Source organism: Anomaloglossus baeobatrachus, chromosome 5 (assembly GCF_048569485.1).
Source record: "Anomaloglossus baeobatrachus isolate aAnoBae1 chromosome 5, aAnoBae1.hap1, whole genome shotgun sequence".
In the NCBI taxonomy this organism is placed as follows: domain Eukaryota; kingdom Metazoa; phylum Chordata; class Amphibia; order Anura; family Aromobatidae; genus Anomaloglossus; species Anomaloglossus baeobatrachus.
Genome location: NC_134357.1, coordinates 377809103 through 377834565, shown reverse-complemented (window position 1 = coordinate 377834565; position 25463 = coordinate 377809103).

Sequence of the window (25463 nt, the reverse complement as noted above, 5' to 3'; positions counted from 1 at the left end):
ACACGTGCATAACCCGCCCGGACATCAGGAGAGAGGGAGGAACAGGCTGGTGGGTGGCGGGGAACTCCTGCATAACCCGCCCGGACATTAACAGAGAGGTGCACACATCAATCAAAAAGTGCACGAAATTTCAAACTTTATAAAGTTGGATTTCACTGACTAATCACCCGAGCTGCCCACTAATGGTATGTACACACTGTGCCTGATAGTGCCAGTACTGCACTGGCTGCACCTTATACAGGAAAATGCTGATGTTTGGTTCCCTTTAAGAAAACACTTAATCATTATTGTTATAGGGTCACTCATGGTATTGTGACTGTCAAAGGAGCACACAGGGGGAATTATTACTTTCTAGGACCAAAATGTGGACACTTTTCTAGGGTACTTGCACAGGGTATTAATATTTTCCACCATTAATATTTTTTACCATGTAAGGGGCACAGTGCTGACATTACTGTGTGGGGCAGTAAGAGGAGCACAGTTTTTGTGCCACACAGCTGGTGCAGTAATAGGGGCACATACAGCAGCACCAAGAGGAAAGGGGTCAGCTCACCAGCAGGAGAAGACGTCTGTTGCAGCGGAAACTAGGTGTCAGCAGGAGCACAAAGGATGAATATCCGGCAATCGCCGACTTATTAAAAACTCATCCTTTATCAAAAATTTCATTAAAAAATTGTAACATCAAGACATAAAATCCAAAGCATAATCCATGGTAGGTAGCGTATTAACAAATCGCGTTTTGTTCATAGGCTACCTACCATGGATTATTTTTTAGATTTTATGTCTTGACTAGCTGTAGTACCCGGTGTTGTCCGTGATAGTAACTGTCTCTCTGTTTCTCTCCTTCTCTATCTGTCTGTCTGTATATCTCCCTACTTCTCTATGTCTCAGTCTGTCTCTCTCTCTCTCTCTCTCTAGCTTCCTGTCTGTCCCTTTCCCTGTCTGTCTCTTTCCCAGTCTGTCTCTTTCCCAGTCTGTCTCTTTCCCAGTCTGTCTCATTCCCTGTCTGTCTCATTCCCTGTCTGTCTCATTCCCTGTCTGTCTCATTCCCTGTCTGTCTCTTTTCTTACCTGACTTTGTCTGTCTGTCTCTTTCCCTATCTGACTTTGTCTGTCTCTTTCCCTATCTGACTTTGTCTGTCTGTCTCTTTCCCTATCTGGCTTTGTCTGTTTCTGTACGTGTCTGTCTCTTTTTCTATCTGTCTCTCCACCGATATCATATTACCTCACACATAAGCTTCTTATACTTAAGGGTGCTTTACAAGCTACGACATCACTAGCGATAGCTAGCGATGTCGTGCGCGATGGCACCCGCCCCCGTCGTTCGTGCGATATTTGGTGATCGCTGCCGTAGGGAACATTATCTGTCTGCCTGCCTCCCCTCTGTTTAAATTTCCCCCCTCTGCCACCGCGATTAACACTATGGCCGGTACGTGTGCAGGTTCCCACAGTCCTCCACCTGTGACCGCAAAGTACCTGAGTGATGTTACCGCTGATCACGTGGCTCGCTCAGTCTCTCCCTGAAGCTGACAGCGGGTGGTCAGTGTTCTTTGGCCGCTCGTTGTGCGTTCAGATGTAGTAGAGCTGGAATAGTCGTGGGACCTCGTGTAGATTACGTCAGACCTGCAGGGGTGTTTTGGGGGTTAATAAAGTGGTGAAAGAGGGTGACTTTTTGTCTTTTATTTCAAATAAAGGATTTTTTCGGTGTTTGCGTTTATTTCTTTTCCCTTATAGATTAGTAATGGGGGGTCTCAGACGCCTCCCATTACTAATGTAGGGCTTAGTGGCAGCTGTAAGCTGACATTAACCCCTAATTACCCCATTGCCACCGCACCAGGGCAATCAGAAGAGCCGAATGTTACAGAGCTGCCTGGTATTATAACTAATAATGTGAACAGGCAGTCAGAGCCCACCGTGCAACTGCTGCTAGTGACAGCAGAAAAGGGTGTCTGTACCACAGAAGTAGTACTTGTTCCTGTTACTTCACAGCAACACAGGACTAGTACAACACACCCTGTTTAACTCACAGCAAGTACCGTATTAGCATAAACTAATATGGCAATTAAATAAGTTAGGGCGACTGCCCCATACGAATAGGAAATACCTCTGTTACTTCACAGAAGTATGCTAGTAAATTAACAAAGCATACACTATGCTCCTAGGAAAGGAGAGAATGCACAGGTCTCCTGTTAATGGTCACAGGCAAACCTAAGAACTAAGAATAAGGAGAAAATGACCGCAAAGACAGCTGCTAAGCCGGATGTTCTTTATTCAAACTTCAGTGCAGGATAAAAACAGCGGCGGGAGGAGACCTGGATACCGGCCCCTCACTGAGGACAAACCTAAGAACTAACCTCTAGTATGTGTCGCGGGCGGGGAGGAGGGTGTCAGCACACCGCGCTCACCCCTTCTGCTCGGGTCCGGCCGCTCAGTGGTGGCTCGAGCCGTAGGCCGGATCCCGGGGGTTTCCTCGAGCGGCACTCCTCGCCCGTGAGTGAAAGGGGGGGGTTGTTTGGGGTGTTGGGATAATGTCCGTGACGCCACCCACGGTTGTGGTGATGTGTGGCACCACCGCTGCTCGATGCGGGGATCCCGGGGATGGTGATGTGGAGCAGCCAGGTGTTGTGTTGCCCCTCCGTGGGTAGGGGTTGGTGATCCCGGGGCCCGGTGATGGCTTGTGAGGTGCAGGGCCTGGTGGGCGCAGGGACGCGGGGCAGCGCTGTGCCTTGCGGCACTGTGGTACTCACTCAGCCTGAGACATGGACACAGTTTGTACGGTAAACCAACGGCTGGTAGGATGGTCCCACGGACGGTTCACGGTGCTGCGGTTCCCTGCAGTTGACGGTGATGGTCACTCTTCCCTGCACCTATGTTAAGTCTATTGGTAGCGATGGATTCCCACCGGTTACCCGCTCCCCGACTACAATCTGGGCCGGAGGAGCTCCACACTTTGCCCGCAGGCGCCGGCCCTGGGAAACTGGTGCCTTGGCGGTGGCGGTGTTCTCCCTGTTATGGTTGGACCTTTGCCTTCAATCAGGACTTGCTTGTTGGGAGATCTACGTCCCCTTCACTAACGGATTTAGCAATTTACAGCGACTCCAAGCCTTGCTGGGATCCGAAAAGCCCCTGCTCTGGTGCTGACTGCCCTTTGTATCCGCTCCAGACCACCGGGCACACAGCCAACGGGGTCCTTTCAGTAACCTCCAGACAGTCCCACTCCAGACCTTCACCGCCGTCTGCCGACCTTGCTGACTCCGTCTGGGCACACAGCCACAGACCAACTTCAGGCTTTCTGTCACTTCTCTTACTTCCCTAGTTGTCCACTCCTCACTCAAGCTCTCCCTGAGCTGAACTTCACTCTTGCCCTGCCTGGGCTAATCTGCCTGGTACTTCCTGCCTCCAGAACTGTGATCTCCTAGGTGGGCGGAGCCAACCGCCTGGCCCACCCCCTGGTGTGAATCATCAGCCTCTGGAGGAAGGCAACAAGGATTTCTGGTTAGCTGTTGTGCCTGCAGGGAATGTGGGGTGTGTGTGGTGTGTGACCCGTGTCCCCTGGCTTGCCCAGGGCGACACATTCCCCCTTAGCAAAACGCAGACCGTCCGCGGGCTGCCGTCCTACACCGGTTTTATTTTTCTGTAAAAAGGGGATAACAGGGTTAAACAAACAATAAATGACATTTTTATAACTTCTTCCCAAGACGGGAGGCACATTTTACTTCAACGTTTCAACGGTGTACGGTTACGGTTTCCGCTCTCTCCCACCCAAGTAACCTGGCCCTGATGCTGCCCCTAAAACCCAGGCAGCACCCCTTGACCCACAGTCCAGCACACGGTACCCGAGCGGGATCTGTCCTTCCCTCCAGAGGGTAGCCACCGGTTCCTTTGGTGGCTGGGCCCTGGCCTGCTCTGCTCAGGGCCCTCCCTCCAACCTGCCTCTCCGGAGGCGGCATTGCGGAAAACGGTAACGGTAACCAACATATTTACAAGCCACTAACGTTTGTGGTTGCCCTGCAAAGTTCACGGGCTTGTCCATGGATAGTTCCCATGCAAACTTTTTGAACGGTCCCCACGGGGACAACGGTGCCGGCTCCAGCCGGTTGCAAATCACACGGTGAATCAGGTGAAAACTCGGATAATCATTTTTCTTATCATTCTTTTGCAAACTTTCAAACTTTTCAAACAAGCAGGTGGTCCCAACGGGGACGGTACTGCGGGCCTTTATTGCCCTACTCCGGTTCTTCAAGCGCTGGGGCTGCTGGCAAGGGGTAGAGGTCTGCGCTCGCTCGGGCCTCCGGGCCCCTCCTGAGGTTAACGTCCTGCGCAAACCACCCTCGCTCCCCAAAGTGCCGGGTATACTGCACAATGTCTCCCGGCATCAGGTTACGGCCGGGATGTTCTTCGGGCAGGTGAGCATGTACATCCCGCCGGGCTACAAACACTTCGGCCTCCAGGCCCGGCTCGTAGATGAACCCGTAGCCCCGGCGGACATCAAACCGCCTCACCTGTCCCTCGTACAGCGGTCCCCGGTCACGGAACATCGCTTGCCGGAGATTCTCTTTCTCCCGGATCGCTCTGGCCACCATCTCAGCCTTCTTCCGCTCCCTCTCGGCGATCTCCAGGCCCAGCGGTACCGGCTCCCCATCCCAGTACGGCGCTGCCGCCAGCGCCGGCGCACGGGTCGGGCCCCGCGGGACATCCTGGACATTGCCCACTGTTAAGAATCTGGGTGGCATGTCCCGCGGTGTCTTGGCCTTGGGCGCTGCTTTACAACAACAACCCGGCGCAACCTCAGCCGAGGTGTGGGGGATGGGCCTAGGGGCTTTCCGCTGCTGGGCCTTCGGCCCGGAGCGGGTCATCGGCTCCGGCTCGGGGAGTTTCTCAGGGGATGCCTCCGGTTCGGTCTTCGGAGTCTTCCACGGCAACACCACCGACTTGCTGCGGGCTCCGGCTACAGGTTGGCCCGCTTGGGCGGGGACGCTGGGTACTGCTACCGGTTGCGGTGGTAGCAGGCCTAGTGGCGGGGTCACGGCCTCCGGGACGGGTGGCGAGGGAGGCAGCGAAGGGAGAGGGCTTGGACCGGGCCCCGCAGCCGCGATGACCGGCCCTTCCTGGGCATCGGGACGTGGGTCACTCACCCTCCCTTTCTCCGCTTCCTCCTCGCGTCTCCGCACGGTGGCTACAACGTCCGCCATGTCGGCCTCCCAGTCCTCCATGAGGAGCTGCATCTTTACCTGCAGCCGTTGGTAGAGCTGCGCGGTCCGGATCTCCACCCACGCCGCGGTTGCAGGCGCGGGGGGTACGGTGTCGCGGGACGGCATCCACATGATGGCTTTCTCTCTTTCTTCCAGGAACGGGATGTTTGCAGAGTCCTGGCGTCCCTGCTTTTATAGCCGCAGCTACATGAGTCCAGCCGCCATCGCGTCCCCCTTAGCTCTTTCCGGCCCCTCCTCTCTCGGGGCGGGATTTTGGCCTTCGCGCCTCTACTGCTCGAGAAGACGCTCGAGCGGGAACTTTTCGCGCCAAAGATGGCGGCTTCTGAAATTTTTCTGCCGGATACCTCCGGCGGTAACAAGGCGCACCTCTACCAGACGGCAGAGCGGTAAGATCCTGTTCGTGACGCCAAGTTGTCGCGGGCGGGGAGGAGGGTGTCAGCACACCGCGCTCACCCCTTCTGCTCGGGTCCGGCCGCTCAGTGGTGGCTCGAGCCGTAGGCCGGATCCCGGGGGTTTCCTCGAGCGGCACTCCTCGCCCGTGAGTGAAAGGGGGGGGTTGTTTGGGGTGTTGGGATAATGTCCGTGACGCCACCCACGGTTGTGGTGATGTGTGGCACCACCGCTGCTCGATGCGGGGATCCCGGGGATGGTGATGTGGAGCAGCCAGGTGTTGTGTTGCCCCTCCGTGGGTAGGGGTTGGTGATCCCAGGGCCCGGTGATGGCTTGTGAGGTGCAGGGCCTGGTGGGCGCAGGGACGCGGGGCAGCGCTGTGCCTTGCGGCACTGTGGTACTCACTCAGCCTGAGACATGGACACAGTTTGTACGGTAAACCAACGGCTGGTAGGACGGTCCCACGGACGGTTCACGGTGCTGCGGTTCCCTGCAGTTGACGGTGATGGTCACTCTTCCCTGCACCTATGTTAAGTCTATTGGTAGCGATGGATTCCCACCAGTTACCCGCTCCCTGACTACAATCTGGGCCGGAGGAGCTCCACACTTTGCCCGCAGGCGCCGGCCCTGGGAAACTGGTGCCTTGGCGGTGGCGGTGTTCTCCCTGTTATGGTTGGACCTTTGCCTTCAATCAGGACTTGCTTGTTGGGAGAGCTACGTCCCCTTCACTAACGGATTTAGCAATTTACAGCGACTCCAAGCCTTGCTGGGATCCGAAAAGCCCCTGCTCTGGTGCTGACTGCCCTTTGTATCCGCTCCAGACCACCGGGCACACAGCCAACGGGGTCCTTTCAGTAACCTCCAGACAGTCCCACTCCAGACCTTCACCGCCGTCTGCCGACCTTGCTGACTCCGTCTGGGCACACAGCCACAGACCAACTTCAGGCTTTCTGTCACTTCTCTTACTTCCCTAGTTGTCCACTCCTCACTCAAGCTCTCCCTGAGCTGAACTTCACTCTTGCCCTGCCTGGGCTAATCTGCCTGGTACTTCCTGCCTCCAGAACTGTGATCTCCTAGGTGGGCGGAGCCAACCGCCTGGCCCACCCCCTTGTGTGAATCATCAGCCTCTGGAGGAAGGCAACAAGGATTTCTGGTTAGCTGTTGTGCCTGCAGGGAATGTGGGGTGTGTGTGGTGTGTGACCCGTGTCCCCTGGCTTGCACAGGGCGACACATATGCTCATAGAGGAAGTGTAATATGACAGCTGATAACAGAGAGGAATAGCTTTCTCTGAAATGGCTCAAGTGCAAGTCCCTGTCCAAGCCCCATGTGCTAACCGCACTGTAAGGAGCCAGGGAACTCTCAATGCTATCCACAGAGAGTAAATAGGAGCGAAGAGAGAGAAGTTCCTACCTAGCCCGACTTCCCTAAAGCATGGGAAGCGAGTACAACGACGCCTAACCCGATATCACTATAGAGATTGGTAGCGGGGATAGTATGCAGACTCGCATGGAGCGTCTACTCCCACACAAGCGCATGTAACGACTGAGCGCTGAGAGGCAGGCTCCAGGGCCCTTTATAAACTTGGCTCCGCCCACAAGATGGAGGATAATTAACAGGAACGACCCTGGACCAATAGTAACGAGCAACGACAGAAGTGACGTCACCCTCGGCCAATCATGTAATGCCAAGTCACATGCCGAGGACCATGTGATCCCCGCATCATCTGTGACATCACCCACGGCCAATCATGTAATGCCACGTCACATGCCGAGGACCATGTGATCCCCGCATCATCTGTGACATCACCCACGGCCAATCATGTAATGCCACGTCGCAGATATGCTCAGAACAGAGTACAAACCTAGCCTCAGAAATGACTAAGTCCGTCAGCATGCTCAGTAGCTCAAAATTGGGACTTAGACTCAGGAAGCTAAGAAGTTCCCAAACGACTGGAATGACGCAAACGAGAAGGAGAAGAAGGGGAACGTGGAGCAGCAGACCCAGGGGCCGTAACACCGGGTGAAGTGCTTTCATTGTCTCATCCAATGGATGCAGCAATAACAGGCAGCTCATATTGCTATTTTTAGGCTGGGGGGGCACAATAAGCATGAGTCTCCCCAGCCTGACAATACCAGCTCCCCAGCTGTCGGGCTTTATCATGGCTGGGTATCAAAATTGGGGGGACTGTACACTGGTTCCTCTTATTTTGATATACAGCCAAGATAAGCACATGGCTAGGGGCTGCAGCCTGTAGGCGTATGCTTTATCTGTGCTGTGTATCATAATATCGTCAGTCCCTAAACCAATTTTTTATTTTTACTCTAATCTACAGCGACCACAGACAGCGCCTGTGATTAGTTGCAGTCACAGGTAGTCACACCGGCTGAGGACGCGTCGGACTGCAACCAATCACAGTCTTCAGGACTGTCAGTGGGCGGAGAAGCAGTGAATATGGATGAACAAGAATGAGACGTACAGCCACGCCAGAGACTCAGGAAGTATGAAGCGCTTACTCCAATTCCCCTATCCCTTCTACCACCATTTTTATACACTTCTATGGGGACCGGCATCCAGCCAGATATCCGGAATCAATTCCGGGCCGGAACTGGATTTATTTTTTTTATCTTACTTTTATACGGTTAGGTCCACCGATCCCGGTTATCTGATAATCTGCCCATCACTAGGCTTTATACTTTCCTACCCCCTCCCCTGTCCTGGAGATGTGGTAAAATCAAACCATATTCCAGTACGGTCAGACACGGCCATTACACAGTACATAGCAGGGGTACACTTATAAGATTATCTCAGCACGGGATTTTTATTTATTTATTTTTTTAAAACCCATCCATTTGTAGAACTTAATAATAATAATATTATTATTTCAAGATCTAATGATTAACATAAACTTTTTTGGGGAGAACACTCCTGTAATGCAAAGTAGCATGATGGGAAAGAAACATTTTATTTTTACCACCTAAAGGTTAGAAACTTCAGAACAGGCCACTATATCCAGCATATTTCAAGGCTATTTTTTTTGTCTGTGAATTGTCATGACAACCATCAGGCCCACACAATCATGATCTCAGGGTTTCGATGGGGTTAAGGAGGGAACCCCCACCTTCTGTTAACCAGCTAGATGCCATAGTAACTATTGACAGCAGCATCTAAGGGGACCATTGTCGGTGCCTACACTGATTGTGCCTGATGCATCTGGGTGTCAGCTATAAGGTATTGCTGCGGCATTTTCACCTGTCGGGGATGCTACTCACTTATATCTCAGGTCAGTTTTAAGTCGTACTGGTAGTCACTAAGAGGTTAATTGCTGCACTTCTAGAGGCTAAAGTTCACTATAGACGTCTCCATACTTCTAAAAGACTCCATTGATCTGGAGACCAATAATCTGCGCTCTATGTATAAATACCAGACATGCAGGTAAGAGGTGGAGCAGATCACAGTACCAACCAATCAGATTCCAGCTTTCAGATTAGTATCTAGAAGTGCCGATCTGATTGCGATATGTGATGCAGTACATCCATTCACCAGTATGGAGGGTTCCCATGGATACAGAACCCTAATCTAGGACAAATGCAGCATTGTAATAAGAATTATGACTTAATTATTGCCAATAGACCCTTTTAGGTACTTGAAGATAAATATACAGTGCCTGACACGCAAAAATGCAGCGGCTCTCAACTGTATACTATAACCACCACACTGCTTCATCGGCCATAATTAACGGTAGCTCCAATGATGGCTGTTTAACCCCTGTCAAAAGCGTCAGTGTACCGCCCCCGTGCCAGCGGCTGAGGGGGTCTCCGGACCCGGGGAGTCCGTGCGGACACTCGAATGTCAAAAGAAAAAGGGGAGTATGTACAGGGGGGATTGAAAGTTCGTGACGCCACCCATGGTGCGTGGTAATGTGAGAGACCACCGCTGCTGTTGGGGAGCCCGGTGATGATGTTGAAGCAACTGGATGTTTAACCACTCCGTGGGTAGGGGGTTTGGGTGTCCCGGGGCCCGTTGAGTAGTTGGCGTGTGGGGTGCCATTGGGGATAGGAGAAGGGTTTCCAGTGTACTCACTCAGTCCAGAAATAATCACACCAACAGCTTGTAAACCAATGTTCTGAGCACCACGGCAGCCTGGAGGGAGCACGTTTGGGTCTGCGCCCTTGGTGTTGCGGTTAGTCTGTGGCCCTTTCCTTGGCACCTGTGTTTCTCTTTGGACCCTCAAGTCTGAAACTGTTCAGGTCCCGCTCACCTGTATGGCTAACGGAGTGAACTTGCTCTCAGGGTTCACACGTAGGATTTCTGTGGATTGTATTGGGAAAGTCCTATCCCATCGGTGCACTAGTACCCCGATTTTGGAGCTGGTTAGGGATGACACTTGAAGTCTTCACCCCCGTCGGGTAAATTACCAGGACGCGTGAAGCTACTTCCTGGCCTAGGGTCCACGTATCCCGTCGTGCCCTGGTCCCTGCCCGGTGATAGCTCAAGGCCACCGGCTGCCCTCCTCGGCAGTTCGTGCCCCTTGACATAATCCCCTGCGACTGGTGTTCCAGCTCCTACCAGGCCTAGACCAACGTCTGCCACCTAGTATCTACAGGAGCCCTGCTCCGTGACTTCTCCTCACGAGGGTCACCACTCCATCACCTCTCCTTTCATTCTCCACTGCTCAACCGTCACTTTCTTCACATTCCCCTCACTAACCCCCCATGTGGGTGGCCCTATTCCCTTCAGGTCCCCCAATGGTGTGTCTGGTGGGTAAAGTGTTCCTAGGATTTTGATTGGCTCAGCTGTTAGCAACACCAAAGGACCAGGACCCGTAACCAAGGAGGGTGGATACTGTGCAGAAGGGCAGATTGCACAATACCCTGTGAAGACCTGATAGGCCAGGGCGTCACATTCCCCCTTGGTTAAACGTAGCTCGTCCGCGAGATACAGGACACCAAGTTTATTTTTGTTTTGCTCTCAACTGTAGAAAAAAGGTAAAAATATAACGGGTTAACACACTTTTATTCAACGGGTTCCATCCCACACAGGGGAGGCAAGTCACTTAAACGTTACTAAATTATTAAGAGTTCGTCGCCCAACGGTGAGATGCTACCGGTTTCTATGGTAATGGAGGCTCAACCTACTCCGTTGCAGCCTCTTCCTGCGACAGTCCAGTTCCAACATCCCGGTTCCCAACAATCCGCCACCCAAATAACCTGTTCCCCCTGGAAACCTATGGTTGGCACAGGAGGTGCAACTATTTATTATACAAGACACAAGTTTGTGTTGGTCACGCCAGTCCTGTGACCGTGGTCCATTTTTACTAAATATACTAAAACTTCAACGGAGTCCATGTACCGGTTGTACACTTTTCAACAATTTTCCTTGCAAATTAGGTAATTTTCACTCGTTTCATTAAAACTGGTTCATTAGGCACTTATTCACTAAATTTTTTATATGAAAAATAATAAACTATGAAAAATAATAAACTAAAACACCAATACCTAACAATTCTATGGCATCGTAACTGCAGGTATTGTAACATTTTTCAACACTAGAAATAGACCGTCGGGTCCTGTAGCCACACTTCTTTGCGACTACGTGCTACGGCCGCCGACACATACCCTTCCTCAAACATTACATGTTTGGTTACCTCCAGGGCATACCAGCCCCGCTTTCCGCAATGCCCAGTATAGGTAACCATCTCTTCAGGCTGAAGAGGTCCCAAGAAAGGTGCTGCAGCACATCTCATCAGGACACATACACCCCCGCGGTGAGGCCTGCTTCGCGGATAGACCCCCATCCTTGCTCGGGGTCAAACCGCTCCACAAGGCCACGGCACCGCGGCCCATTTACTCGTGAAGCAGCGCTCCTTATCTGCTCCTTCTCTTCTCGATCACGGGCGGCAAGCTCCCATCGTCGCCGGTCTCGGGTTGCGATTTCTGACTGTAGCTGATACTGTTGTCGTTCCCAGTAGGGGGCATCGGCATCCGGCTTCAGCTCCCTATCTGGCTCTGGCTTTACTTGAACTCTGGCGGCCCCAACAGCCATCGGGATGCCGCGTGGTAACGGAATAGGCAAACATCTTGGTTCTGCTCCCGTAGGTGCAAACTGAAGAACCGACTGCTCCGCAGCCGGGGTTGCAGGGTCCGGGTGCTCTGCCTCTGAGGACGGGCCCGGTGATGCGGCCAGGTCTGGTCTGGCCGGTGTCTGGGTGACCGCTGCCGTGGCTGGAATGAGGGCCTTGATCTGGATCTCTGCAGCTGGAGATTCTGATAAACATACTGAAGGTTCCGCTGCCGGGGTTGGTGGGGGCAGCTCGGCGTACGCCGTGGACGGGGTAGTTGGTGGAGCGCTCACCGCGAGCGGGGACGGTCCAGATCCCTCAGCCTCTGTGGCCGGATTTGTGCAATCAGTAGGGACTGAGTAACCACTTACCCTCTCTTCACGTGGGATTTCAATCTCACGGGCTCGCACCGCCACCGCCAGGCTCCTCATCTCTTCCCTCCAGTGGTTCAGAATAAATAGGAACTGCGTCCGCCTTCTCCTGCATAGCTGCTCTGTTTCTTCCTCTATCCATGCCGCGGTCCCAGGGACAGCACGTTCTGGGGACCAGTCTCGCTCCGCCATCTTGCCACTGCGTCTTCCAGGAACGTTGTGACAGAGTCCTGGCGTCCCTGCTCCACTTCCGCTAATAACACATTCTGGCCCGCCCCCTCGGTCTTTTTGCAGCACTCTCTTGCTGCCCGTGGCCCTCTGGGAACTTCCGGTTCCGGCCTCACTAGGAAGACGAAGGGCAGGGCCTAATCTTTGCACGCTTTCTCAGAGAAAATGGTATATTGGCGCGAAAAAATGGCGGAAAATGGAGGACTTGGCGGGAAACGGAATTTTAACTCGCGGTTCTCGGCTTTCAAGGCACACGTCACCCAGGTAAGTGGGTCCTGCTCGTATCCTGTTTGTGACGCCAGGTTTTTCGAGGTGTACCGCCCCCCGTGCCAGTGGCCGATCCGCTTGGATCCGGAGCCGCGGTGGCTCGAGGGGTCCGTGCGGACACTCGAATGTCAAAACAAAAAGGGGAGTATGTACAGGGGGGATTGAAAGTTCGTGACGCCACCCACGGTGCGTGGTAATGTGAGAGACGATGTTGAAGCAGCTGGAAGTTTAACCTCTCTGTGGGTAAGGGGTTTGGGTGTCCCGGGGCCCGTTGGGTAGTTGGCGTGTGGGTTGCCGTTGGGGATAGGAGAAGGGTTTCTAGTATACTGAGTCCAGAAATAATCACACCAACAGCTTGTAAACCAAAGTTCTGAGCACCACGGCAGCTTGGAGGGAGCACGCTTGGGTCTGTGCCCTTGGTGTTGCTGTTAGTCTGTGGCCCTTTCCTTGGCACCTGTGTTTCTCTTTTGACCCTCGAGTCTGATACTGTTTGGGTCCCGCTCACCCGTATTGCTAACGGAGTGAGCTTGCTCTCAGGGTTCACGCGTAGGATTTCTGTGGACTGTATTGGGAAAGTCCTATCCCATCGGTGCGCTAGTACCTCGATTTTGGAGCGGGTTGGGGATGACAATTGAAGTCTTCAACCCCGTCGGGTAAATTACCAGGACGAGTGAAGCTACTTCCCGGCCTAGGGTCCACGTACCCCGTCGTGCCCTGGCCCCTGCTCAGTGATAGCTCAAGGCCGCCGGCTGCCCTCCTCGGCAGTCCGTGCCCCTTGACACAATCCCGTCGACCAGGGTTCCAGCTCCTACTAGGCCCAAACCAACATCTGCCACCTAGTATCTACAGGAGCCCTGCTCCGTGACCTCTCCTCACGAGGGTCACCACTCCACCACCCTCCCTTTTCACTCTCCACTGCTCAACAGTCACTTTCCCCTCACCAACCCCCCATGTGGGCGGCCCTATTCCCTTCAGGCCCCCAAATGGTGTGTCTGGTGGGTAAAGTGTAAAGTGTTCCTCAGATTTTGATTGGCTCAGCTGTTAGCAACACCAAAGGACCAGGACCCCTAACCAAGGAGGGTGAATACTGTGCAGAAGGGCAGATTGTACAATATCCAGTGACGACCTGATAAGCCAGGGCGTCACAACAGCAATATCTAAATGGTTAACCTCATCAGTCCCCGCAGTGGGTCCAACCTTTGTCATACCAACCCAAGACTAAAAGTAATGTTTTTAGGGAGGGGGGGGGGGACATGTTGTTATCAGTAGTGATGGGAGAGTAGTAAAGTGTTTGGGTGTTCGGTACTCGAGTCGAGCAATTTGTAATGCTTGGGTGCTTGTCTCAAGTAACAAGCATAATTGAAGTCAATGGGAAATTAGAGCATCGTTTCATAAGACCCTAACAGAATGGGCTGGAGAGGCAGGAAAATGGCAGAAATGGATGAAAGCATTGCTCAAATGGAAGGGGAACAGCATGGAGAAGACGCCTGGACACATCTCTGACTCCCAGGTCGATGCTGGGAACAATGTTGTCGTACTATTTTGCCACGTTTACAGAGTGACAATAAAACATGTGAAACCAAAAGATAAATGAAGAATAAAAAAAAAAAACCTTTTACGTAAGGAGAAATTAACTAGCGAGAAAAATCGCCTCCTTAAGCTATGTTTTTGCTGCATTTTTGTATTTCCATTGCCTTCTATGGTGAAAAAAATGCTGCAAAAACGCTAAAAGCATTGACCTGATCCTTCTTTCAAAAATGCAGCATTTTTCCATTTTAGTTTGGGGGAAAAAGAAGGATTTTTGTGTACTCACCGTAAAATCTTTCTCTGAGACACAGGACCATGGGTGTATGCTGCTGTGACTAGGAGGCTGACACTAAGTGAACATAAAAAGAGTTAACTCCTCCCTGGCAGTGTACACCCCGAGCCGGAGGCGGAACTATGCCAGTTTAGTGCAAAAGCAGTAGTAGGAGAGACCTGAACAACCATAGCTAAACAATGTAATACACGAGAAAAGTGTGTGGTGAAAAACACGTATATATATAATAGCCGGATGGAAACAAAGGTGACCCGCAAACAACATCGGGAAACATCCGATAAATGAAGACCTCACAATCCAAACAGGGTGGGTGCTGTGTCCCCCAATGAAGACTCAGAGAAAGAGATTTTACGGTGAGTACACAAAAATCCTTCTTTCTCTATCGCTTTCATTGGGGGACACAGGACCATGGGACGTCCAAAAGCAGTCCCTGGGTGGGTACATAAGCCGTCCTACAGATCCAAAACAAACGCACAAATTCTGTGGGAATGCTCTGCACAAATGTTTACTACCTTTTTAGAGGTGTGCGACGGCCATCTGCAACACCTTTCTCCCAAGGCAGGCATCTGCTGATGCCTGGGTGTGGACCTTGTAAAACCTGGTGAAGGTATGAAGACTGGACCACGTTGCGGCTTTGCAGACTTGCTCGGCTGAAGCCTGGTGCCTGATTGCCCAAGACGCCCCAACTGCACGGGTGGAATGGGCTCTTACTCCCCTCGGAGGGGACTTGTCCCTGATTCGGTAGGACTCCGAAATGGCTGACCTGATCCATCTGGCAATGGTAGCCTTGGACGCCGGCATGCCCTTCTTGGAACCAGAAGGCAGGACGAACAGGTTGTCTAATTTGCGGAAAAGCGCAGTTCTCGAGACGTAAGTCCTGAGCGCTCATACTAAGTCCAGAGTGTGTATTGACCTTTCCAAGGAGCGAGTTGGTGCCGGACAAAAAGATGGAAGCACGATATCCTCATTCAGGTGAAAAGGAGACACCACCTTCGGCAGGAACTCCGGAGACGGACGCAGGACAACCTTGTCCTGGTGAAAAACAAGAAAAGGTGAACGGCACGAAAGAGCTGCCAGTTCAGACGTTCTCCTGATTGAAGTGACCGCCACCAAAAGGATCACTTTCCAGGATAAGTGTGAGAATGAAGATTCTTTGAGCGGTTCAAATGGAGAAAGTTGGAGGGATCCTAAAACCAGATTAAGATCCCATGGTGCTAGCGGAGCCCGATAGGGCGGATTCAGATGAGCGACACCTTGGATGAACGTCTTGACCTGCGGACGTGATGCTAGATTTCTTTGGAAAAGAACAGACAAAGCTGACACCTGCCCCTTGATGGTTGCCAGCGAGAGACCCGCTTGCAACCCTGCCTGAAGTAACGCTAGAAGCGTCGGTATTGACAGAACTAGCGGGGAGAGATTTCCGTTGACCTCGCACCACTGAAAAAAAGCCCTCCAGGTGCGGTAGTAGATCTTTGAAGATGAAGGCTTTCAAGCCCTAATCATAGTCTGAATCACTCCTGGAGCAAATCCTGACTGGGCTAACAGCCAGGATTCAAGAGCCATGCCGTCAAATTGAGAACCCCTGAATTTTGATGGAAGAGCGGACCTTGAGACAGCAGGTCCGGCCGATCCGGAAGCCGCCATGGGGTGTCTGTGAGCTGTGCGAGTTCTGCGAACCATGCTCGCCTGGGCCATTCTGGGGCAATGAGAATCACCGGAATGCCCTCTGCCTTGATTTTCTTGAGGACTCTTGGGATCAGTGGCAGCGGCGGGAAGATGAACGATAGTCTGAACTGATTCCACGGAAGAATGAGGGTGTCGACTCCTAGCGCCTGCTTGTCGTGGGAGCAAGATATGAACTGTGGGACTTGATTGTTGAACCGCGAGGCCATCAGGTCCACATCCGGAGTCCCCCACCTGTGGCAGATCTGCTCGAAAACCTCTCTGTTGAGAGACCATTCGCCCGACGCCAGACCCTGTCTGCTGAGGTAGTCGGCCGCCCAGTTTTCCACGCCGGGGATATGTACCGCGGAGATCCTGGCGTGGTGAGACTCTGTCCACTGTATGATCCTCTTCACCTCTCTCATCGCCATGACGCTCCTCGTGCCGCCCTGATGATTGATGTATGCCACCGCCGTGGCGTTGTCCGATTGTATCCTAATTGGAGACCCCTGGAGAAAGTGCTGAAAGGCTTGCAGGGTTCGTAGGACCGCTCTGATCTCCAACACATTGATCGGGAGCCGGCTTTCCTGGTAGGACCACTGACCGTGAGCCGTGTGTTGATGGAAGACCGCTCCCCAGCCCAGAAGGCTGGCATCGGTGGTGACTGTCTTCCAGTGCACTGGTACGAACGACGTTCCTTTGACGAGATTCTGGCTGTTGGTCCACCAGCGCAGCGAGTGGCGGACTTCCGGGGACAAAAGTATCTTGCGATCCAAGGTGAATAGAGACTTGTCCCAATTGTGCAGCAGAGAAAGCTGAAGTGGGCGAAGGTGGAAGCGGGCAAACGGAACCGCCTCTATTGCCGCCACCATTCGACCGAGGGCCCTCATACCGAAGCGTATGGACACCGCTCTGGAGAGGTGGAGGGTCTGGACGTCCTTCCAGAGGGAGACAATCTTTTCCTGTGGAAGGAACACGCATCCTTGGATGGTATCGAACTCCATGCCTAGGAAGGTAATCCGGCGCGCTGGGGTCAACGAGGACTTCTTCCGATTGATGAGCCAACCGAGACGGGATAGAGTGTCGATGGTGACCTGGACACTAAAGCTGGTGTCACACATAACGACGACGACAACGACGTCGCTGCTACGTCACCATTTTCTGTGACGTTGCAGCGACGTCCCGTCGCTGTCGCTGTGTGTGACATCCAGCAACGACCTGGCCCCTGCTGTGAGGTCGCCGGTCGTTGCTGAATGTCCAGCTTCATTTTTTGGTCGTCACTCTCCCGCTGTGACACACACATCGCTGTGTGTGACAGCGAGAGAGCGACGAAATGAAGCGTTCAGGAGCCGGCACTGGCAGCTGCGGTAAGCTGTAACCAGCGTAAACATCGGGTAACCAAGGGAAGACCTTTCCCTGGTTACCCGATGTTTACGCTGGTTACCAGCCTCCGCTCTTGCTGCCAGCGCCGGCTCCTGCACTGTGACATGTGGCTGCAGTATGCATCGGGTAATTAACCCGATGCATACTGTAGCAAGGAGAGCAAGGAGCCAGCGCTAAGCAGTGCGCGCGGCTCCCTGCTCTCTGCACTGTGACATGTAGCTGCAGCACACATCGGGTTAATTAACCCGATGTGTGCTGCAGGAGAGCAAGGAGCCAGCGCTAAGCGCGGCTCCCTGCTCTCTGAACTGTGACATGTAGCTGCAGCACACATCGGGTTAATTAACCCGATGTGTGCTGCAGGAGAGCAAGGAGCCAGCGCTAAGCGCGGCTCCCTGCTCTCTGAACTGTGACATGTAGCTGCAGCACACATCGGGTTAATTAACCCGATGTGTGCTGCAGGAGAGCAAGGAGCCAGCGCTAAGCGCGGCTCCCTGCTCTCTGAACATGTAGCACAGCGACCTTATGATCGCTGCTTCTGCTGTGTTTGACAGCTAAGCAGCGATCATAACAGCGACTTACAAGGTCGCTGTTACGTCACCGAAAATGGTGACGTAACAGCGACGTCGTTGTCGCTGTCGTTTAGTGTGACACCAGCTTTAGACGACAGTCGTTGAAAGAGGACCCCTTGATCAGTAAGTCGTCCAGGTATGGAATTACCAAAACACCTCTGGAGTGCAGGATCGACATGGCAGCAGCCATGACTTTCGTGAACGCTCGAGGCGCAGACGCAAGACCAAACGGTAGGGCAGTGAACTGATAATGATTGTGTGCCACGGCAAAGCGCAGGAACTTTTGTTGCTGGTGTGCAATCGGGATATGCAGATATGCGTCCTGTATGTCCAGAGAGGCGAGGAATTCGCCGACCTCCATGGAGGCAATCACCGACCGGAGGGACTCCATGCAAAATCTTCGGGTTCTGACGTACCTGTTGAGGATCTTGAGGTCGAAAACAGGGCGCACAGTGCCATCCTTCTTGGGGACAACGAAGAGGTTGGAGCTGAACCGTTCCGAATCTGGGACCGGAATCACGACCCCTGAGCGGTGCAGAGATTCGATGGCGTGAAAAAAGGGGCGAGCTCGCGCATCCGACTCGGGAGGATGGGAAAGGAAAAAGCGACTTGGAGGAATTGACGTAAATTCTATCTTGTAACCCGAGACTAGGATTTCTCTGACCCAAGCGTCTGTGATCAAGGGGAGCCAGACGTGTTGGAAGAGTGAAAGGCGCCCCCCTACCTGGTCTGCGCTGACGCGTGAAGACCACGAGTCATTTGGAGGAGTATCGCTGAGATCTAGATGCTGGTTTGGCAGGCTGGCGTGGTCTGGAACGCCAGGAGAGATTTGTTTTGAAAGACGGGTTCCTCCTGCTTCTCTGCGGGGATCTGTCCCTCCTACGCTGTGTCGGGGAACTGAAGCTGCGAAAAGGGTGAAAACCTGAGGTCGGCTGGCGGCGCAGGATACGCCTTGGTCTCAGTTGGGGAAGGGAGATGCTCTTTCCTCCCGTAGCCTCGGCGATAATCTGGTCGAGCCTGTCCCCAAACAGTCGGCCTCCTGCAAACGGGAGGGCGGTAAGGGATTTCTTTGAAGCCGCGTCTGCATTCCAAGCTCTGAGCCAGACCGCTCGGCGGATAGCCACCGTGTTGCTGGCCGCTTGTGCTGCGCAATTGGCTGTAGACAGAGATGCGTTAATGATGTACTCACCCGCCAGGGCAATCTGTGCCGCCATGTTGACGAGCTCGGGATCGCCAGACTGCGAGCGAAGGCCTCTGCGGAGGGTGTCGGCCCAGGTCACCATGGCCTTAGCTACCCACACGGCGACGAAGGCCGGTGACAGGGCCACGCCTGCCGCCTCGAAAGCCGAACGGGCGAATCTCTCGATGTTCCGGTCCGCGGCATCACGTAGCGATGTTCCCTGCGGCAGAGATAGAACTGTATGCGAGGCCAGGCGGGAGACCGGAGGGTCGACCACCGGTGAGCCCGCCCATTCCTTCCTGAGATCCTCGGGGAAGGGATAGTGTAAATCAATCGACTTACCGTTGTTGAACGTCCTGTCCGGTTGCTGTCTGTGCTTGCGCAAGATCTCAGCGAACTCTGGATGATCGCAGAAATACCTGTGAACACGTTTAAGTCGTTTGAAAGATACCTGTGAGCTCTGGGCGGTTGCAGAGTCCGGCTGTAGCTTCAGCATCGTATTCACCGCATCGACCAGGCTGTCCACCATACGCCTGACATCGGCTGCCTGATCCGAGTCCAGCAGGGAGGCTGCATCCGACTCTTCCCCTGAATCATCAGACGGTCTCGGAGACGAGTGGCACTCGGGCCTTGGAGGGGAGAGGGACCTCTGGGAGGAATTGGAAGACGAGACCGTGCGGGTTCGCTTCCGCGCTCCAGTAGCCAGGTCGGGGTCAGCACGACTGTCGTCCTGCAGCGGCTGGACCTGTGTGGCATGGCTGAGCGTAGGGAGCGACTGCAAAGCTTGCACGATGGTCAGGGACGCTCTTGACAGAGAATCCACCGACTGGGAGAGAGAAGTCAGCCACTCCGGGGGAGGGAGCGCATTGGGGCCCGGGGCGTCCTGTACTGCTGCAGTAGCGGCGTGGACGGGGGGGCTGGCGGCGTCTGGGGCAATCTGCGTGGGCTGTGGATCGGGAGCGCAAGCTGCGCAGAGGGAGGTAGCCTGGCCTTGGGAGAATTTTTCGTTGCAGAACGAGCGCGCAAAATGCATTATAAAGGGGGCCTGTTTGGATCGGGACGACTTAGAGTTAGGCATGGCTGCTCAGGAGACTCCTACTAGGGATACTAGGGAGGAGACAGGAGATAGTTGGAAGAAATACCAAAAAAAGTACAAAGTGTCGCTGGTCCCAATGAGGAGCAGCACTCACCCTGGCCTGTGTCCTTCCCGGGTCAGCAGGGGCCTCAGGGTAGCTGGGACAGCCGCAGAGAAAAAATGCTGTTGCTCACTGGCCTGCCTGTGCTGAGGTGAGCCGTTGGAAAGAAAAACGCGGGCTTTTGCCTCTTTTTTTTTTTTTTTTACTGCTGGAGGGGGGGCATGCTGGCAGATTAGGTGGCTGTCTCTGGGCAGAATATGCGGAGGGCGGGCCAGAGGCGGCGCGCGCGCGCAAACGGTTAGTGAGCGGCGGCCTCCGGGAGTGCAGCGCTGCGCGCGGAGCAGCTCTTACCTGCGTCCACGCGCGTCGCTCGAATCCATATGTCCCCTCCATGATGCTGCGGCCCCCGGTAAGTGTTGAGGGATGCTGAGGGGCCGTGATGGAGACTGTGGAGCGCTCCTGCCCTGCAGTGCCAGATCCTAAGCCTGGGCCCATGGTATCAGGTGAACGCTGGGGGAGGCCTGGTGACAGAGGACCCCTTGATGTGAGCGCTCCTGCGCTGTCACAGTCTGACATCCTCAGGGATTCCTCTTCACCTCCACCAGAAACACCCCCTGGGACGGTACCATGGGGGTCGACGGGGAGTGTGTGCCCTTAAAACAATTAATAATATCGGTCCCCAATCAGCCCCTGGGGTGGTACCATGGGGCAGGAGGGGGATAGGGCCTGGCGTCTCGAGCCCTCAGGCAACCCTGGGGCGAGAGTTCTCTCTGAAGCAGGGTCTTTAACCCTGCAGAAGAGACAAAAAATGTAGAATGATGAGAATGCTGAGCGGCGCCGTATAGCCCGAAAAAAACACAATAGCCTAGGCTGAGGTTGGCCCACAGAGATATGGGCCCACTTCAGCCTCCTACGACACGAAGCAAAAAACTGGCATAGTTCCGCCTCCGGCTCGGGGTGTACACTGCCAGGGAGGAGCTAACTCTTTTTATGTTCACTTTGTGTCAGCCTCCTAGTCACAGCAGCATACACCCATGGTCCTGTGTCCCCCAATGAAAGCGATAAAGAAAAAGGAATCGTGTACATGAGATTTCTCACAATGTTGAAGCCTACGCGCTAAGTGCAAGGCCTATCAAATATGGAGAGGAATGATAGCAATACTCCCTGGAATACACAGAGGATGGAAAGAAGAGGCTGTTCACACTTTGACGAGCAGGTGGACAGTCTATGGCAGGGGTGGGGAACCTCCGGCCTGTGGTCCAAATGCGACACACAAAGTTTTCTGCAGCACCGCGGCGGGAAGATTCCTGGGTCTGCAGCGCTCGGGCTGGTCACCTAGTCTTGCCAGCCACCGGCACTTTAAAATCCCCATGTGCACTGCGATGACAGACATTCCGAAATCACACTTACAAGTGACTCACGCTAGTCTCACATCACTTCACCCGGCACAAACAAACTCTCCCCTGACAGGAGCGGGTTGGCTGCATGTATTTCTATGCAGCTGAGACGCCCCTGTTCGAAGAGTGCGGGCCATGCCGGGTGATGTGAGACTAGCGCGAGTCACTTACAAATGTGACTTTGGCGCCGAAGCGTTCACTACTGAACGTTACATAAGCCTAGCATTGGGTCCTCAAACTGGATAGTGCCATTGCGCTGAGGCCTTACTTTGTGGGCGGGGTTAACACTCTGCGCACCCGTCCCACAGAAGACATGCAGCAGCTTCTCGGCTTCCAGCACTGTGTGCCCCTTCCCTCAAGGCGGTGCGTGCCCTCCGGTGCTGTGTGTCCCCTCCAAGTGCTGTATGCCTACCTGTGCTGTGTGCCTCCCATAGTGCTGTGTGCCCTCTCCAGAGCTGTGTGCTACTCCCCCCAGTGCTGTGCAAGTGATGTCCATGTTCCCCAGTGATCTCCGTGCCCCTTAGCCATATATATGCCTCCCAGTGATGTCTGTGCGCCAGTGACTCTTGTGATGGGGGCTGGGAGCATACACAAAACACCCCCACCCCAGTGATGTGTATGCCCTCAGACCCACCAGTGATGTGATCTACATCACAGGAGGGACTGGGGCATATACAGTGCCTTGCGAAAGTATTCGGACCCCCTGGAATTTTTCAACCTTTTCCCACATTTCAGGCTTCAATCAAAAGATGAAAATGTTAATGTTATGGTGAAGACTCAACAAGTGGGACACAATTGTTAAGTTCATGGGTCCCCAATTCCAGTCCTCAAGGGTGTGTGCATGTTTTCAGGATTTCCTTAGTATTGCACATGTGATAATTTAATCACCTGCACAGTTGATGATTCCAGCACCCATGTAATGCTAAGGAAATCCTGAAAACATGCACTGTTAGTGGCCCTCGAGGACTGGGGTTGGGGAACCCTGGTGAAGTTGAATGAAATGTATTGCTTATTTTAAATTTTTTTTTTTTAAAATAAATAACTGAAAAGTGGGGCATGCACTATCATTCATCCCCTTTAAGTTAATACTTTGTCGCGCACCTTTTGCTGCGATTACAGCTGCAAGTCGCTTGGGGCATGTCTCTATTAGTTTTGCACATCGAGAGACTGAAATTCTTGCCCATTCTTCCTTTGAAAATAGCTGGAGCTGAGGGAGGTTGGATGGAGAGCGTTTGTGAACAGCAGTTTTCAGCTCTTTCCACAGATTCTCGATTGGATTCATGTCTGGACTTTGACTTGGCCATTCTAACACCTGGATACGTTTATTTGTGAACCATTCCATTGTAGATTTTGCTTTATGTTTGAGATCATTGTCTTGTTGTAAGACAAATCTCCGTCCCAGTCTCAGGTCTTTTGCAGACTCCAACAGGTTTTCTTCAAGAATGGTCCTGTATTTGGCTCCATCCATCTTCCCATCAATTTTAACCATCTTCCCTGTCCCTGCTGAAGAAAAGCAGGCTCAAACCATGATGCTGCCACAACCATGTTTGACAGTGGGGATGGTGTGTTCAGGGTGATGAGCTGTGTTGCTTTTACGCCAAACATATCGTTTGGCATTGTGCCCAAAAAGTTCGATTTTTGTTTCATCTGACCAGAGCATCTTCTTCCACGTTTGGTGTGTCTCCCAGATGGCTTGTGGAAATCTTTAAACGATATCCATAAAAAGTATCTTTGAGAAATTGCTTTCTCCTTGCCACTGTTCCATAAAGGCCAGATTTGTGCAGTGTATGACTGATTGTTGTCGTATGGACAGACTCAGCTGTAGATCTCTGCAGTTCATCCAGAGTGATCATGGGCCTCTTGACTCATTTCAAACAAGGAGAAGACTGGTCAGAGATGCAAAGTTGGGATGGACGGCCGGGTCTTGGTAGATTTGCAGTGGTATGATACTCCTTCCATTTCAATATGATCACTTGCACAGTGCTTTTTGGGATATTTAAAGTTTTGGAAATCTTTTTGTAACCAAATCCGGATTTAAACTTCTCCACAACAGTATCACCGACCTGCCTGTTGTGTTCCTTGGTCTTCATGATGCTATCTGCGCTTTAAACAGAACACCGAGACTATCACAGAGCAGGTGTATTTATACGGAGACTTGATTACACAAAGGTGGCTTATACTTATTATCATCAGTCATTTAGGACAACATTGGATCATTCAGACATCCTCAATGAACTTCTGGAGTGAGTTTGCTGCACTGAAAGGGAACAAATAATATTGCACGCCTCACTTTTCAGTTGTGTCCCACATTGATTCTTCACCATAGCATTTTTATCTTTATGTTTGAAGCCTGAAATGTGGGAAAAGGTTGAAAAATTCAAGGGGGCGGATACTTTCGCAAGGCACTGTACCTCACATTGGAGACGCTGAGGCATATACAGTACATCACAGTGGAGAAGCTGGGGTCACACATCACAGGAGGGTCTGGGGGGGTGTATATATCTCACAGGAGGGTCTAGGGCATATACAACATATGAGGGGCTGGATCATATACATCACAGGAGGGCTGGGGCATATACAGTGCTTTGCGAAAGTATTCGGCCCCCTTAAATTTTTCAACCTTTTCCCACATGTCAGGCTTCAAACAAAGATAAAAATGTAAATGTTATGGTGAAGAATCAACAACAAGTGGGACACAATTGTGAAGTTGATTGTAATTTATTGCTAATTTTAAACTTTTTTTAAAAAATAAATAATTGAAAAGTGGTGCGTGCAATATTATTCATCCCCTTTACTTTCAGTGCAGCAAACTCACTCCAGAAGTTCATTGAGGCTCTCTGAATGATCCAATATTGTCCTAAATAACTGATGATAAATATAAGCCATCTGTGTGTAATCTAGTCTTTGTATAAATGCACCTGCTCTGTAATAGTCTCAGTGTTCTGTTGAAAGTGCAGACAGCATCATGAAGACCAAAGGAACACAACAGGCATGTCCATGATACTGTTGTTGAGAAGTTTAAAGCCGGATTTGGTTACAAAAAGATTTCCACAACTTTAAACATACTAAGGAGCACTGTGCAAGCGATCATATTGATAACAGAAAGTAGTAGAGATGGGTTTTTCAAAGCCGCGCCAATGACCAAATGATGATGGAAGTATAAGATTAATGTTGCTTTATTTCATGCTCAGGTCACCGGAGCATGAAATAAAGCAACACGCCCTATAAGTTGTAGGGCATCATCAATTCAATACGAATCGACACCTTGCATACAGAAATGCCATGATTAGAACGTGTAAAACTCACAAGGCTGCGGACGTGAAGCGATACCTCATGGAGACCTTCCTTCAAGTCATTGAGTATAGTCGCTACGTGGAGTGGCCTCCACACTAGAGATGAGCGAACCGGTCCCGGTTCGGCTCGAGGTCGGTTCGCCGAACGGAGGTCCCGTTCGAGTTCGGTTCGTCGAACGTTCGACGAACCGAACTCGAACCGCATAGGAAACAATGGCAGGCAATCACAAACACATAAAAACACCTACAAAACACCCTCAAAGGTGTCCAAAAGGTGACAAACAACTCACAACACAACACAAACACATGGGAAAGTGACAAGGACATATACTCATGCGAAAACAAAGGAGCTGGACAAGGAAAAAGAGGAGGAGACACAGATATGAGTATATGCAAGGGAACGTCGATGCCATTACTGAGCAACTTGAGCCCTGCTCATTTTAGGCTTCCAATCTGGATAAATTGCCTGAGCTCGCCACGTACGCCTTGGGGATCTT